This window comes from Antechinus flavipes, chromosome 3, assembly GCF_016432865.1.
Source record: "Antechinus flavipes isolate AdamAnt ecotype Samford, QLD, Australia chromosome 3, AdamAnt_v2, whole genome shotgun sequence".
In the NCBI taxonomy this organism is placed as follows: domain Eukaryota; kingdom Metazoa; phylum Chordata; class Mammalia; order Dasyuromorphia; family Dasyuridae; genus Antechinus; species Antechinus flavipes.
This window is the reverse complement of record NC_067400.1, coordinates 397,350,622-397,369,359: the sequence shown is the minus strand read 5'-3', so window position 1 is coordinate 397,369,359 and position 18,738 is coordinate 397,350,622. Positions and strand designations below refer to the sequence as shown.

Here is an 18,738-nt window from a genome sequence, read left to right as displayed (position 1 = left end):
TATAGCTAGGAAATTAAAGTAATTAAAAAACAGAAAATAGTAATAAAAATATATGAAGAGTAAACAAACAGAGTACCTAAATCTTTGGAGGACAAAGAGAAAAAGAATGACCAAAAAGAAATAGAAATTTTGAGGCAGATTTTAAAAGATATGGAAAGAACAATTCAGGAAAAAATCAGCAGAGTTCTAAAAATTAATATGAAATGATGTCGAAAAGAGTGCAATGTAGACAATTTCAAGATGAGCGTCATAAACATTCTGTCATTACGTGGTGACCTCTGTAATATAAACAATATGGGGCAGCTAGATGGGGTAGGATAGAGCACCAGCCCTTAAGGCAGGAGGATCTGAGTTCAAATCTGAAATCAGACACTTAATATTACTAGCTGTGACCCTGGGCAAGTCACAACCCCAATTAACTTCTCCAAAAAAGTAATAAAATCTACAGTACAAATTGTGAATTTAAGAACTTCCAAGTGGCTAATGGAATAGATCAAATAAGATAAAGAAACACATTGACTAATGTTGACAATCTAGCTAAATTGTTTGGTGGTGATGGCGTTGTTCAATTGTTTAAGGCCCATTTGATTCCTCGTGGAGTTTTCATGGCAAAGACACAGGAATGATTTGCCATTTCTTTCTCTAACTCATTTTACCAATGAGGAATTGAAGCAAACCTAATTAAGTTACTTTCCGAGAGTCACACAGCTACTAAATGAGGCCATATTTGAGCTAACAAAGATGAATTTTCTTTATTTCAGATGTGGCATTCTATCCAGTTTCCCACCTAGTTGCTCTAGTCTTTTTAAGCAGATTTAAATAGTGCAAGAATTTAGGCTTCCCCCCTCCCCACCCAAGCTGTGGATAAGTCTTATACCAATGAAGACTAAAGTCCTCTTTCTACTATAGTTGAAAATTTAATAAGTTACTGTGACTAAAAATTACCACTTGATGATCAACCTTATGATGAGGAGCTTATCTGACCTCAACCAAGTTGTCCCCAAATTAAGGAGTTGTTGCCCAATGATACAATGACAGACAGGTGAGACCTGTTAGCACTTCAGTGGCAGAGTTTTCAAAATCCTACTTTCCTCCACATTACAGAGGCATAGTAAGAAGGACTTTGAATCATACAATCAGGAATAGCTGAATCTAATGCTGAGTTGTGACCTAAAACAAGATTTTCTCTTAAATCATAATAAGAGAAGGACTCATTCTATAAATTTTCACCTTGTTTATTTCAAAGTCATATTTTCATGAAGGAAAAACAAGTTCAAAGCAATATAACAAATCGGCATATGATCTCTGTTAAATATTTTCCTTAAGTTTAACCTGAAGTCAAGCACAATTTTAAAAACTTGTACTACAATAGAGATTGTCCTGAAAGTCTTGGTGTACTAGCGTTTCAGTCAATCTAAGTTTTGTTTCTGGATCCACAGATCTAATAATGTGTTCAATTCAATACAATTCAACAAGTGCTATCAGTATTACTAGGTTCCAAACAAGAAAAGTAACTAGAGAAAATTATGTCCTATAGCCCCTATCCTAAAGAGGTTGGCAGTGTACTGAGTGTGTTAAGACCTGCAAATCTAAAGCTATAAGAAAGAATAAACAAGAGGGGGCAAAGAATAAAGGAAGTTGTTCATTGGGAATACCCTACATCATTGAAATCACAGTTTCAATTTCATTTTTTAATAAAGTAAGCAAGAAGCAGCTAGTTGGTGCAGTGGAAAAGGGGGAAGAAAAAAGAAAAATAAATGTCAAATTAAAGATAATGAAAGGCAAAAGGTATGACATAGCCTCCTCCTTGTCTATCATTATTTCTGGGCCATTTGAGAAAAATGAATATTTTTATGTCTCTCTCTCTCTCTCTCTCTCTCTCTCTCTCTCTCTCTCTCTCTGTCTCTCTGTCTGTTTCTGTCTCTCTCTGTGTGTGTCTCTGTCTCATCTCTCTGTCTCTCTCTTTCTCTTTCTCTTTCTCTCTCCCTCTCTCTCTCTCTCTCTCTTTCTCTCTTTCTCTTCTTCTCCCTTTGTTCTTTCACTCTAACTCTGTTTCATTTATTTCTGGGTTTAGAATCAGGAAGATGAATTAAAATCTTAACTCAGACACATTAGTTTTGTGACACCGAGTAAGTCACAACTTTGCCAGCCTAAGTTTTCTCATCTACAAAATGGGGATAATAGGACCTACTTCCTGGCATGCTTATGAGGATCAAACGTACTATCATAGCTAAAGCACTTTGAAAATCTTAAATTGCTTCATAAATACTAGCTAATACTATCTTGTGTAAACCTGTGGAGTTCATGGGACCATAGCCATGGAACCAAAGGCCTGCAAGGAACCTTTAAGGATTATCCACCTTATTTTACCAATGAAAGCACTGAGAACAAAGAAATAAAGTCTCTTTCCTAAGATCACTTAGGTAAAAAGTAGCTGAATGAGGATTCAAATCTGGACCATGAGACTCCATATTCAATTTTCTTTTTTTTTTTTTTTCTATATGATGTTAAGGGCTTTGGAAGATCACTAGGAGAGTCATTTGGGTCAATGATTTTTTTTCTTCAAATGCTAATGGTAGAGAATAGTCTGAATATCATTTCAGTCCTTTTTGCCCTGAGATTAGACATTTGGATGTAAAAGGAAAAGGAAAAGTTTGTTTGGAATGAACTTGAATAGCAGAGATGTTAGGCTACTTCTGGGCTCCAGAACTCTTTTTTCTTCTCCTTGCTCCTTCCCTTTCTCCCTCCACTGCAGGTAGCACAAATATATGTTAAACACCTTTTGCTCGTTTTTGAATAAATTTATATACAAAGAAACTGTGGTTAGAAAGAATAGAACGTGTCATGATTGTCACATGTTTTAAAATATCCATGCCTCCAATGGCGAGGTTATCTTTTTCATCCACTATCACAGCCCAGCATGGATTGAGACCTGGCCCAAGAATCAAGAATAACTGGGTGTGAGTTCTGCTTATTGACCATGTGACCCTGGGCAAGTCCATTGCACCGCTCAGAAAAGTTGTTGGTTTTTAGGAGAACCTGAATTCAAATGTCATCTCAGATACTTGATACTTACTAGCAATGTGACCCAGGGCAAGGCACTTAACCCAAGTCTGCCTTGCCCCCCCCCCCAAAAAAAAAAAGTAAATAAGCTTTGAAAGCAATATATAGAATCAATCAATAAGCAGTATTTATGATGTTCCTGACACTGTATATTTAAAGATTTATTATTATCCCCTTCAGTGTCTGAACCCTACATTACCCACACAAATTCTCAGAAGACTAGAATTTTTTTTTAAAGTTTAAGTATTAGATTGGATAAAGAAAAATATATAAAGTATGAAATATGCCTCCTGAACAATAATATTATACTATATTTTAGGCTAATGTTATTCTTTTAGATGTAATAATACCTGCGAACATGAAATAGATGAGTAAAAGTTTCATAAGTTTAAATTTTTGTAGGCTTATGAACTTTTTGTAAGGGGAGGAAGTCTCAAGAATGTTAAAATTTTTTAGGCTGTTATGTGATTATTTTATCCTCATACAATCTTCCAATTAATCAATCCAAACCATTATGAATCATTACCACAGCTGTGCTGGCATTGCTATCTTAGATATGAGTGCTGTCTTCTCTGACCAAGTTTTCTTTGGAAATGACTCCATTGTGCTGTATTCTGTATAATTTCTTAAGAGTTTCATTTTTACTTTCTTCTAGTCTTAGTTTTTATATTCAGTTGCTCATCACTAGGTGGCAGACAAAATCCATCAACCAGCAATAACTACACAAGTGATCAACAAATGGGAGCACCCAGAGGAGGCCACACCCTGAGCCTGTTGTCCTTTTTATGTAACTTTCCTTATACTTGGGACTTCTCACAGAGAACTGTCCATGTTGCAGCTACTTATTTATTTAATTATTTGGGAAGAAGTGGAGTGAGGTTGGGTAACAAAGGGCTCAAACACATACACACACACACACACACACACGCACACACACACGCACACACAGAGTATTTTAAATTTAAAACAGTATTTTCAATTTTATATCAATTTTTTTTTTAATGGCTCTTAGTCCAATAGCCAATTTGGTGCACTCAGACCATCTTTTGTCATTTTAGTTCTGTGTTGTCTGTGTGTGAATATTACAGAAGGGAAGAGCATTTGACAACTTTCGACCTAGTTCCTGATTATGAAACAGCTCAATGAACAGTTTGACCTAGGACATATATAGTCAAATTTTCCATCTCTTCACACAGAAGGAGGTTCTAGCTATGAGCTCCATTAGGTAAACAAGGGACTCTGTAACCCCCTAATCAAACAAATCCTATCACTACCACCAACAATATCAAGGTCCAAATTTCCCCCTAACAAAAGGGAAAAGCAGCCATTCTTTTGTGAATTGATGACTCTTTTGGTATAAAATCTGTCTTCCTTGAATCATAAAACAAAAAAACACCATTTATCAAGGTTATATACTCCTAAAAACACATAAAACACCACCTTTAGAGAATTAGGATTATGTGTGTGTGTGTGTGTGTGTGTGTGGTGTGTGTGTGTGTGTGTGTGTGTGTATATAGTCCTTTTTTTAGTCTGGGAATCCCTAATAATTATATCTCCTCTCCTTTTAAGGAAGATGTAAGAGTTATTATTTATTTTGTGCTTCACAATTGTAGCAAAGTGTTAAGCACACAATATATCAAAGGACATAAGATATCTTATCTTGGATTTCTGGCTGAAAGAAATGTAGAAGTCATCTATTCTATTTTAATCCCTCATTTTACAGATGAGGTTGCTACTTGTCCTTCATTCTGAAAGAGGACCATGACATCAGGGAAGTGATGGCATGATATGCAAGTGAATTGGATTTAAGTGAGGGAGGGTTGTACAAAATCACCTGCCTAGCATTCCCCTCCAGAGACATCTGGATCCAGTGGCAAAATATAGAGCACGAAATCCAAGGCCAAGAGGAGTTAAACTTTACAAAGTTATACATATAGGAAATAGCAGAGCTAGAATTTGAATACAATTTTTCTAACTAAAGCTGAGGTTTTTTACAATGAACCAAACTATGCCTCTAGTTAATTACTAGTCCAGTGATAGCCACTCACTGATTCTCATTTTGCTAAACCACTGATTATTCTTTTAGATGCCAATGCTTAGTTTAGGTTATTTAAGCACCTAAGAGCAATGACTATATATATATATACATATACATACACACACACACACACACACACACACACATATGCAACTGACTAGTTATAAACTCAAGATAAAACTTCCATATATATTATTTAACATGTCTATCCAAAAATTGTTAGAAGTTCTGACAATCACACCCAAAGCATGTTATCACAGCACCCTTGTCTCTAAAGTCTAAATTAAAATTGTCTGTAATACCCGGTAAAACAAACTATGAAAAGAGCTGAGCATGGCTTGTATTTCTATAAACTTTGAAATTCAATAGTATACAATCTCAAAACCAGTTCTAAAATGTTAACAATCTGTCCTAACAAGTCTCAAATTACTGTCAATTATTCATCTCAAAAATACATGGCTTTCGTAATGGGCAAAAATCATCACAATGAGGCACAACGATGTTTAAAAACACAGTTGAATATAAGTCTTTTTGATTAAGTTTAGAATTCTCCTTTGAGAAACATAGAAAGACATGTATGTACAAAGAGAATTTTAGATGATGAAATCATTTTGGCACATCTAAAGAATAAAAGGAACTTTATTTTAAGTTCTAAATTGAATTAGGAGTTTTAAATGAGAGTATATACTGACTAATTTACTACTGCATATCTAAAAATTAGCCAAGCTAGAGATTTTGAGGCTACTTCTTCACATGAACTGGTTAATGACAAGTCAATAAGACTTCAAAAATAATGCCTAGTGTGACAACCAAGTTATTACTAATATTTATTCTAGAATAGAATCTTCTAGAATACCATATAGCAAAATATTATATCTGTATGAGATTGCATATCATTGTAAAAGTGCTTAAAAACTGATCAAAAAGGAATTTTAGAGTATGATATACTTTTAAAACCAATTTTTCTCTCTACATTTTGGCTTCTTTCTCAGAATGTTTTGTCCTTTCAAGCAACTTAACCTGACTCTTCATTCTTTGTCAGGCTATACAGAAAGATCAGACTTCATTCTGACTTTATCACAAAATTCAGTCTGCCCACAAGGTTCTGCAACAGCCTTGCTGAAACATTATATTACTCTATTATCAGCTAACTTTACAACTCACATATCTTGTTAGTGCTTTTATACTAAATACTTTATCAAATATTATTTCCTAATATTTTACTAAGAATGTTTCTAATTTCTTTAAGAGAATTAATACCATTGTGTTAAGCTTCATCATCTTTCTTAGCTTTAAATATTTCTTACTAGAAATTATTTTTTAAAAATTAGTCTCGTGATTAAAAAATGTAAGCTAACCTTATTCTGAGAATTACCTAAGCATTCAAAAATGTAAAGAAAGACACTAGGGATTCTCACTGGAATCATTTCATTATTCTGGATCCCCTTTATTGCTCACACGTACAAAAAACAACAACAAAAACTGCACCAGACTTCTCATAATAGAGTCATAAATGCCTCACTCATCTAATTTTATGTCATCCAGATATACTTAGAGAGCTGAATTAATTCAATTTACTTTGATGCTTTGTCAACATTAAAATGTCAGAAAGAGAGCCAAGCAGGATTTTTATGGATATTCTTTTTGGCATTCCTGATATGGAATACTCCTAAAGAATTTAAATTTTATAACCCTCCACTTTTCCTCTTACTGTCTCACTAAACAGTGTTTGAGACAATTAACACATTTCAGATCCTAAATCTAACAAGTTTAGTTTTCATAGTCACATCCATTTCCTGTAACACAGATTCATAATGTTAAATACCCTGTCTTATTCAGTAAGAAATTTAAAATCCAAAACACAACAGAAATTCCATTTCAAAATAAGGTGCAAGAGCCTGAGATACTTAGAGAAATATAAGGATTTTTTTTCTTTCAATGAAAAGTGACATTAATGACTTGTTTAGACAAACAGCAAAGCTATTCATTTGGAAAACTTCTGAACTTACTAGGAAGGAAAAAAAAAGACAAGGAAAAAAGTCTTGAGGGGGCCAATAACAAAGAATGTCTTTTTTTCTTGTTTCAGTCAGCCTTCATCACATTCAAAAGTATTGGCCTACTCTTGAGTAAAATAGAGTATTTGGATTTAACAAAAGAATAAAGAAAACCAAAGATGAAAGTTCCCTCAAAAGAATAAATGGTTAAAGTCTGAAAGCTCATTAGCTTCATTTAAAGGGAAAAATAAAGAGAATATCTGATGAAAATAAGATAATATTCAATTCATATCACTTGTTTTTATATGAAATTGTTTAATTTTAACTGAACTTATATAACTTTATCATGCCAGTTAATATCATAGTGCATATTTTGTAGTTTACAAAACTAAAAAGAGTTCAAACTTTTTTAAATAATCTCTTCAAATAAATGTTGGAAAAATAAGATGCCTCACATCATTTAAAAATTAATCAGAAATATTATTTAGCACCCATTGTATGTGCAGCAGTGACCAAAAGGAACCATAACCATATACTATAAAGAGGTACATTCTTTATGTATAAATTGTTGATAAAAACTGGTATAATTCCTTAAACTATTGTTAAAATCCATCTCACAAAGTGAATTACTATGACAAAGAGATACCAGTGTCCTTATTCATGTATTCATTGAGTTAGTGAATGTTTTTGAGCACTCATAATGTGAAAACAAGGATGTGTTTGAGACAGTTTGGACCGAGCTACTTGATTGTTAAGTTTCCATTGAGAGTATTTATAATTTGGAAATTGAAATATTACAAATCAGGACTTAACTTGTTGTTTTATTGATTGTCTAAACTTAATAAAGTCTTAATAGTTGTGGAATATTATTATTCTATAAGAAACAATCAGTAGAATGATTTCAGAGAGGTCTGGAAAGATTTAAATGAACTAATGCTAAGTGAAATGAACAGAACAAGGAGATCATTGTACACAACAACAAGAAGATTATATGTTGATCAATTCTGATTAATATGGCTCTTTTTAACAATGAGATGATTCTGGTCAGTTCCAATGATCTTGTGATGAAGAGAGCCATCTACATTCAGAGAGAGGACTGTGGGAACTGAGTGTGGATCACAACATAGCATTTTCACTCGTTTTGTTGTTGTTTTTTTTGGCTTGCATTTTATTTTCTTTCTCATTTTTTTCTTTTTTGATTTGATTTTTCTTGTATAGCAAGATAATTGTATGAATATATATATATACATATATATATGTGTATATATATATATATATATATATATATATATACACATATATTGGATTTAACATATATTTTTACCATGTTTAAAATATATTGGATTACTAGCTGTCTAGGGGAACGGGTGGGGGAAAGGAGGGAAAAATTGGAACACAAGGTTTTTCAAGGGTTAATGTTGAAAAATTATCCATGCATATGTTTTGAAAATAAAAGGCTTTAATAAAAAAAAAATAAGTCTTAATAATATAGATTAAATTTTAAAATGTATGAACTTCTTACAGGCATTTGGTGAGCTGATTGTAAAATACCAGCATAGCCCAATACAAAGAGTGTGGACAGAATATGTGAAATGTACAAGATCCCCAAATTGGTAATAAAAAGTTCTGGATTTCTTTTAGTGTGTAAAAACAATCACCACAAAGAGAAAACTGGTATCAACAAAAGGTAATTTAGCATGTAATTTGTAATGGGCTGAGGCTTGAGTTGATGCATTGAGGTCCCAAGCATGTGAGGCTAAATAGTAATTGGATCATACTCTATTAAAATATATGCTTGGAGAAAGAATGGCCCCCGCCCACTTTTTGTGCAAGTCCTGGTGTGTTGTATAGGAAATAACGTTTTTGATGGGTGGAGGCAAGGGGGAGGAGAGGGAAGTGGAAAGAGAGACTGCTGGCTTGTGTCTTGACACAGCTGCTCGCATTGCTATTGTGACAGCCCTTCATCTTCAATCCCCCTCTGCTAGCTGGCTTCCTGTCGCAGCTGCCCATATTGTTATCGCAATCCTCCCTCACCTCTACTGAGAATAAAGATTGAAGATTTTTCCCTTAACCTGAATTCCTGACTCCAGCTGATTTTAAATACTCGGTCATCACAGTAATTAATACAACTATTCTACATACTGAGTCTTCAATTGCGGATACCTTATTTTGTGCAGCTGATCCATCATGTCATTTGCATGATATAATAGGAATTCTGTATATTGAGTATATTCTTTCACTTATTTACATCCACACCATTTTGTATTATTGTTCCATACTCTGTTCTCAGGGCATCATAGATTCAGAATTGAAACAGAACTTAAAGACCATCTTGTTCAATCACCTCCTGATTTTACAGATTAAAAATTAGGTCTGCAGAGGCTAAATGGAGAGATTATTTTACATAACTTATGTCCCAGAGTTTGGAAGAAAGTTATTTGCTGAAGTGCAATAAGAATATGCATTGCTATCATTAATAAAGCCTAGATAAATTAGTAAAAAACAAACCAAAATAAACCCCTACACTTTAATTTTTTTGTTGTTGTAGTTGCTCTTTTACAGTTATATTTCCAGAATTTGGATTGCAATTAGTTTAATAGGAATTATGCAAAACTACAAATGCTATGTTGTGTGCAAAAGGATTTCATCTATTTTAAGGAATGGAATTTCCAGTGTCTCATTTTTAGTTCTATTTGGTAATGGAACATAATTCTATCTAAAGTATAGTAGAAAAGAGGTCTCTTAAAGAATATGTAATAATATGTAATACATTAATTATGATAGCTTGGTATATCAAGTTGTATATTGTCATATATAAAATCCGTTCAAAAGATTCTTTATGATAATTTCACATAACTTTATAACTGATTTCACATTCTAGAAACTGGTGTATGAAAGTTAGATAATTTCTTGGATATTTCATTTCTCCAATTTGACATCATGAAACTTATGACAAGTGAGTTATTTTTCCATTCATAAGATTGCAAATTAGAAATAGAGTTGTCACCTTACTTCTAGAGAAAAAATTTCCCAACCCCAGTGATATTCTTAACACCTCTGTCCCTACATATTCAATCACTTGACAAATTTTGTGATTTCTTTCTCTCTAACATTTGTCAAATAGGTTCATTTCTCTATACATATAGTCACCATCCTAGTTTCCAACTCCATCACCTCTACTGGCTAATAGGTCTCTCTTCACTCAAATACATCCTGCATACAACAGCCAAAATGACTTTTCTAAAATGTATGTCTAACAATATAATCTCTTAAAGGGAGCTTTCCTTAAAATAATAAGCAGTATCTATTTAAAACCAACAGCAAGAATTATTTGTAATGGAGAGAAGCTGGATGCATTTCCAATAAGATCAGGGGTAAAACAAGGATGCCCATTGTCACCCTATTATTCAAAATTGTACAAGAAATGTTAACTTTAGCAATAAGAAAAAAAGAAATTAAAGAAATTAGAGTTAGCAATGAGAAAATAAAACTATTACTCTTCTCAGATGATATGATGATATACTTAAGAATCCTAGAAAATCATCCAAAAACATGCTCAAAACAAATAACAGCTTTAGCAAAGTTGCAGGGTATAAAATAAACACACAAATCATCAGCATTTCTATATATTACTGTCAAAGCTCAGTAGCAAGAGATAAAAATAGAAATTCCATTTAAAATCACTATAGACAAAATAAACTATTTGGATATCCACCTACCAAGACAAACCCAAGAACTATATGAACACAGTTATAAAACACTTCTTACACAAATAAAGTCAGAATTAAACAAGTGGAAAAATATCAATTACTCAAGGTTAGGCCGAGCTAATATAATAAAAATGACAATTCTGCCTAAATTGATCTACTTGTTCAATGCTATACTAATGAAACAGCCAAAAAATTATTTTATAGAACTTGAAAACAATAATAAAATTCATCTGGAAGAACAAAAGGTCAAGAGCATCAAGAGAACTGATGAAAAAAAATGTAAAGGATGGTGGCTTAGTGGTACCAACCCTAAAACTGTATTATAAAGAAGCAAACATCAAATTTTTTGTTGTTGTTTTGAGGAAATACATATAAATATCACTTTATCTAATAAGCAGCATGAGAAATAATCATATTGAGAGTGTTGTTGTTTAATCATTTTTTTCATTCCTGTCAGATCCTTCATGACCCCATTTGGGATTTTCTTGGCAAAGATATTGCAGTGGTTTGTTATTTCCTTTTCTAGATCATTTTACAGATGAGGAAACTGAGGTCAACAGGGTTAAGTACTAGCCCAGGATCATACAAATGGCAAATGTCTGAGGCCAAATTTCAACTCCAGTCTTTCAGATTCCAGGCCCAGCAGTTTGTTCATTGCACCACCTAACTTTCCTCTGAGTATTTAAAGTGGATGAATTACAGTATGGAGGCAAACTCTGATAAAATATAAGTCCCCAAGAGATTATTTTTTTTTAAATTGCATCCCCAATGCATAGTATACCAGTCTAGCACATAAAAGTACTAATGATAAGTGTGGGTGGAATATATTTTCACTTCTTTTTTTTTTTTTTTTTGAAAGGATAGTAAATTCATTCACTCAATCTTATTGCCAATCCTTAGTTTGGGGTATTCCAGAAATGGGGCATCCAGGTGGCACAATGGATAGAGCATTGTAACCAGAGTCAGGAAGACCCAAGTTCAAAATTGGTCTTGGACATTTAGGAGCTGGGTGACCCTAGGCACTTCACATTATCTTATTTGCCTAAGTTTCCCCATCTGTAAAATGAACTGGGGATGGGGTGGGAGGAATGGCAAATTACTCCAGTATCTTTGCCAAATAAATCCCACATGGGATCACAAAGAGTCAGATACAACTGAAAAATGACCAAACAATATAGTAATAACAATATTATGACATTGGCTTCCTTGATACTCAAAAAATCACCTGCAGGCATTTTTACAACCTTCACAAAGGACTGAAATTCTCTTGACAAGGGTGTGAAACTATGTTCCCTTTTGATCTGTAAAAATAACACTCTGAAATTCTGTCTCCTTTGATTGACCCCCCCCAGACTCCAGAGAATCTATGAGAACATATCCTCCTGGCTGGGCTTTTCTAAGGCAAACCCCGCATTGATGCAGACCCTTTTCAGGAAATTCCAAATTCCAGAAGTCTTCAAAAAGTGATTTCCATTCAATTGAAGATTGAGGCCTGGAGACTTTGTTTTTCTTTTCAATCTGAAACCTGAGCCTTGGATTTTCTATAAAGGATATTTCTAAACTCACTTCGTTGCAGAATGTCCCAAGTCTTTGCCACTGAAGAAGTCAGTCTTTCTAGCAATGCTGGCTTCTCATCCAACAATAAACTTCTCTTTTCCCACCTAAAACTCTTCAAGTTCATGAATTCTTTCACAAAGGACCTGCACTGACCAAAAGGGGATTCCCACAACTCTCTGACTGCCACTAGAACCCCAATCACTCTCCCTTACCATCTGTGCCTCCTGGCATCCTTCTCAGCTAAAATCTCACTTTTTTATAGAAAACCTTTCACAAATCCCTCTTAATTTCAGTGCCCTCCTTCTGTGATTATTAACTTGTATAACATGTTTGTAAATAGTTATCTGTACGTTATCCCCTTCATTAGATTTTGAGCTACCAGAGAGCAGGAAATAACTTTTGCCTTTCTTTGTATCCTCATTGCTTAGCACAGCACCTGACATGTAAGTAAGCACTTAATAAATGCTTATTGAGTGATTCAGTAATTCTCATCTTACAAGTACAAGAAATCAATACAGGTCCTGCCTTCAATGAGCTTACATTCTACTGAGGAAAAGAAACACATAAAGGGAAGCTGAAACTTGGGTTGGGGGAAGACAGGGGAGGGGAAATTGGAGACTTGATTGCTGAAAAAATAGGGCAAAAAAAATGCATCTAGCATATCTGGAGAAATCCAAGTGAAATTCATTTTTCTAACAGGGTATTCTACAGGATAAGGGGAAAAAGCTAATGCAGAGAATGTCAAAGAAGGAAAAGCTGTTCAATGAGAACAGTAGCAGAAGTTTCTATGCAGAAGTGTCAGTGATGAGGAGCAAAGTACATGTCAACCTCTTATGTTCAATGAGTCTGGGAAATATGAGATAAGTACTTAGTAAAGGACAAGGTGGTTCATCCACAGTTTCATAGTACATAGCAGGAAGGATCATTAAGAATGAGAACTGAGGAGGAATCATCAATTTGGCCAGGATGTCAGTGGGGATCTTTGAAACAAAAACTTTATTAGGATGGTGGGGAAAGAGGCTATATTGTAGAGGGCTGAGGAGAAAAAAATGCTGCATAATTGAACTTGAAATCCAAGCAAATTAAAATTTACCTAAGAGACTATGAAGAAGGAAGACATTTATAACTAATATTTACATGGATTTTAAGGTTTATAAAATCTTTAAACACACAATATCCTTTGATAATGCAGAACAACCCTGTGAGGTAAATGAATACAGGTATTATAATCCCCATTTCACTTATGAGGAAACTGAGACTGGGAGTACTTGCATGATTTGATCACTTACACAGCTAGGTTGTGTCTGAAGTTGGTTTCAAAGTCAGGTGGCCCTGACACCAAGTCAACACAGTTGATAAATGATGCCATATTGACAAGGGGAGCCCTGAAACTCTTTTTCTTTCTCAGACTTTGGGGGGAAATGCTAAACTCTCCCCTGAGAGACCCACCCCAGGGAATCAAAATAAAGTGGTTTTCATTCTGTCATCTAGGTGGGACTGGTTGAGTCCAGGACCACTCCTAACCCTATTGAGTTGGAAATTAGCCCAGAGACACTCATTCAATTCTAAGATTTTCTATTCTGATTCCCACTCAAACTGCTCCCAGCCCTCATCAAGAGCCACCCCAGCTTCTAGCCAAGGTTTCAATTATAAAAAGAGGCAACTTGGGGCTCACCCCTTGCAGAAGGCCTAAAGAAGTTTGCTCAACTGCAACTCTCTGCCCACTGAAATGATATTCTCTTTCAGCTTACCTCTTTATCTTACCTATTTCCTTTACAAGACCTTATTCACCTCTCTGTCAGGATTTCTCTGCTAGAAATATTCTCTCTCTCTCTCTCTCTCTCTCTCTCTCTCTCTCTCTCTCTCTCTCTGTCTGCCAGGACTCCTCCACTAGAAGCTTTACTTCTCTATCAGGACCTATTACCAAGGAATTCAGTCTTTCTAGCAAAGGCTGACTTTCCAATGCCAATAATAAACTTCTTTTTGCCAGTCTAGCTTTTTGGGTTTCTAAATTCATTTACGAAGTACCTCTGCAACCCAAAGAAGTTCCCACAACTTCCTACCCTGCTTAGTAAAGTCATATTCATCCTCTGAGAAGAATATTCAAGTGAATTAGGAGCAAAATTTAAAAATAAGTGGAACTTTTTTGTTTTACATTAGCACAACACAGCCTTTCTTTCTGTACCTCTAGCCCCCTCAGTAAACAAGATTCTGTTTTCCAATCTTTGTGTACCCACATGAAAAAAATTACCCTTTTAATATTTTATAAAACTTTCCTTAACATTCCACTACTGTCCAGTTTTACATTCTGATCCTTCACAGGATATGAATGAGGTAAAACCATCCCCATGAAAAGAATGAGCCTCTAGTCATTTTAATGCATCCAGATAATAAATGTTTTAAGTAACTACATACCAACCATTATTTAGCTCCCTTTGCGGATTAGTTTCTGAGATTCAGGAAATGAATTTTTTTTCCCCCTCCAGGATATCCAACTCTTCTTGCTTGACTGTAACTGTACATTGTAAGCAGTATTTTTTTTTCCTACCTTATTTTAACAGAAAGATAATATTAAAAAGATCTTGGCCGTAATCCATAAAAGTTAACATTTAAAAAGAAACTTCAAAGAGAGGCAACAATTACGACCTCCCACAACAGTCTGCTTTTAAAATTCAACTTTAGTGTCCATTTCTTTCTCTAAATGTTAAACTAATTTTTTTTTTCAAAAATGCTTCATTACTCCCTACACTCTGGCTAAGAGCACTGGAAAATGTTTGCCTTCTCCAAGGATTCAAATGCTATCTTTAGGCTCTCTTCACCCATGAAAACTTTCTATATATTTGATTGGTGTGTAGCAGTAAGGGTGAGGCGAGGATTGTTATATGTAAAGGTTCAATGGTCAGAGAATTGGACTAGGAATCAAGATTTATCTCATGAGTTCAAATCTGCTCAAAGATTAATAGCTATGTTGCCCTTGGCAAGAAATTTAATCCCATTTGCCTCAATTTACTCATCTGTAGAATGAACTGGAGAAGAAAACACCAAACCAACTCCAGTATCTTTGCAAAGAAAACCTCAAAACAGGGTCATAAAGGGTCACATGACTCAACAACAAGAAGAAAAGCATAGATCAAACACTCTAGAAAGCAAGAAAAGCAAAGGGTACACAATTTTTTTTTGTTTTGTTTTTTTAGTATTATCTATGTGACCAAGTGCAAGTTATATAATCTTTGCTGCCCCAGTTTCTTAATCTGTAAAATGAGGCTTGTAAGAAGCTTGAAGTTGTTGTAAGGACCAAATGAGCTAAACTTATGGAAAGTACTTTGCAAACCTTAAAATGCTTTAAATATTAGCTATTGTTGTTATTACCATTTTCATAGAGATAAGATAGAATGACTTTGGCAGAAGTCAGAAGTAAATATATGTTTGTTTGTTTTTTTACCATCTTAAAGATCTATATTAGTCTTATCTGAAAAGACTCATATGATTAGAGGTTTCTCAGAGACCATCTAGTCTAAGCTATTCATTCTACAGATAAAGAAACTGAGGATCTGAGAAATTAAATGACTTGCTGAATATCATATATGTAATAAATAATTCATAGAAAGGGTTGGGATTTGAATTCATGAATTCTAGCTCTAGATCCAATGTACTTTCTATAATATTAGCTTCTCTCATTATGAGAGAGAGGGAAAATTATCATGTAAATTAACAATTATTTATAATTTTGCAATTTTTGAACATAGGTATAGATTTACTGGGTCATAGATCTACAATTGTGGGCAGTTAAATGGAAAGTAGCTGGAGTACTTGGCTTAGAATCATGGAGACTTGTAATGGGCTGAGGCTTGAGTTGATGCACTGAGGTCCCAAGCACATGAGGCTAAATAGTAATTGGACCATACTCTATTAATATATAAGCTTGGAGAAAGAATGGCCCCTGCCCACTCTTTGTGCAAGTCCTGATGTGTTGTATAGGAAATGACGATTTTGGTGGGTGGAGACAGGGGAGTGGAAAAGGAAGGGGAAGAGATGGCTCATTGGGTAGAGCACCAGTCCTGAAGTCAGGAGGACCTGAGTTCAAATCCAGCCTCAGACACTTAACAATCCCTGGTTGTGTGACCATGGGCAAGTCACTTAACCCCAACTGCCTCAGCAAAAGCAAAAAGAAGAAGAGAAACAAACAGAAAAGTCGTTGCAATGGCAATCCCAAAAGTCACTTCTTCCCCTTCCTTTTCTACTCCCCTGCCTCCACCCACCAAAATCGTCATTTCCTATACAACACATCAGGACTTGCACAAAGAGTGGGCAGGGGCCATTCTTTCTCCAAGCTTATATATTAATAGAGTATGGTCCAATTACTATTTAGCCTCATGTGCTTGGGACCTCAGTGCATCAACTCAAGCCTCAGCCCATTACAGAGACTCATTTTCATGAATTAAATCTGACCTCAGAATCTGAATCTAGCTTTTCTGGCTCTGAGTTCCATCTTTTTATCCTATATCTCTTATTCCTTGTTACACAATCATATTACCAGTGGAAGATACCATAAAATCATCAACTTAGAGCTGGATAAAACCTTGGAGCTCATCTTGTGAAGTTTCTACATTTCACAGAGGAGTTGATGAATGATTCAAGGTCATAGGGTAGTTAGTAGTAGAACAGTAATGACTTTAGTGACCTATGCTCCCATCTCCCAATTCTCCCTTCCAAAAGGAAAAGGAAATATTTCAAGACATGAATGATCATTTTCCCCATGAGCCTTCAGGCATGGAGTTCTTGTGTTTGTTTACTTTGCTCAGTGAAGAGATTAGCCAGAGCTCAGAGGAACAAGAAAGGAACATGCAAGAGCAGACATTGACTTATCTGTGGTTCAAAAGTGAGATTCTGCTGCATAAGAAATAGCTACTCCCTTTTTTTTTTTTTTTTTAATTCAAGGATAGTCTATACTTTTATTCAACCTAATGCTGGCGTTATTTTGTTTGATAGGGAAGAATTTTTTTCACCTGCAAAATAAATTCCAGCTCTCACATTCTTTATTTTATCCTCTATGCTGTATACTGAGAAGCAGTCTTAAGTAGTAAATAATCAATTAGTAATCATTTATTAAACACTTCCTGAGTGACAGGCAGTGTGATAAACTTGAGGGATTTGAAGAGGCAATAGACAATTCTTGTCCTCAAGGAATTTACAATCTAGTGAGCAAGAAAAGAGGGATGGAATTTGGCCTAGGAGTCATTCCTCTGGGTTCAGTTTGTGACACATATTAACTGTGATTCTGAGCAAGTCATATTCTTTCTGTGAAATCATAGTCAGGTCCCTATACCTAAACCCTAGTTGAATACAAAAAAATTCAAAATTGCAATAGTTTCCATTATGCACTTAAAATGCTATATGCTCAAAAATGTTCATAAATGTGGCACTTAATGATCAGTCCTGCCCTTTAAATAATATGATTGTAGATACTGAAGTAGAAGATTTAGCATCCTAACAAATTGGGATGTGTTCCTCTTAGTTTAAAAATGAGACCTGTGACTTTTTTGTCAAAATTATTAAGCCAAGATAGTTTCTAAGAAAAAAAATTTGGGTATTTACTAAGCCTCTCTATCTCTCTTTGTCTCTTTCTGTTTCTCTGTGTCTCTGTCTCTCTGTGTGTTTCTTGGTTTCTGTTTCCCTCTCACTCTCCCTCTTCTTCTCCCTCTCTCTCTCTTATCCTCTCTCTCTCTCTCTCTCTTCTCTCTCTCTCTCTCTCTCTCTCTCTCTCTCTCTCTCTCTCTCCTCCATCTTCCTCTCTCCCTCCATCCTTCTCTTCTCCCTTCCATTTCCCCCCCTTTTAATTTTCTCTTTCTTTCTTTCTCATTCTCTCCTTTCTCCCCTCTGCCCCACAGAGGTTGAGACATTTCTTAGGAGAAAAAGCCAAGTTGTTTCATTTCCACCTAATATGCCTTAAATTATACCTTAATTTACAAAAATTTTCAGGGAACTGTTAAACAAAATTATTTCCCCATAATAATAATGTTATAATAATTCTTTAAATTCTGAATCCAGGAACAAATGTAATGCCGAAGAAACTGAGCAAGATAGAGATTAGAGACCAATTCAATGGTTTATTAAATGGAGAGAGATACTGGGACCACTGGATCCATGGTTGGTCCCAGGGCTGGAAGAGACTATCATCTCAAAGAGTCCAGCTCCGAGTATTGGGACAGCAAGATTTTTTATAGGATAACAAGAACAATGACATAGTGGGGGAGGTACCTAGGTGGGGATAACCTAATGGTGGGGGAGGCCCTTAGAATGACACAATGGAGCGAGGTTACTGATATTCTAATGACAATCTAAAATGGATAAAATGTCAAATATTAAGAAGGAATGT

General features: G+C 34.9%; 1 protein-coding gene across 1 annotated transcript in view; it reads right to left on the bottom strand.

Moving 5' to 3' along the window:
• The window catches only part of COL5A2 (collagen type V alpha 2 chain), a 196,607-nt gene that overhangs the window by 96,611 nt on the left and 81,258 nt on the right, over positions 1–18,738 (bottom strand). The gene's annotated exons all lie outside the window — the stretch shown is intronic.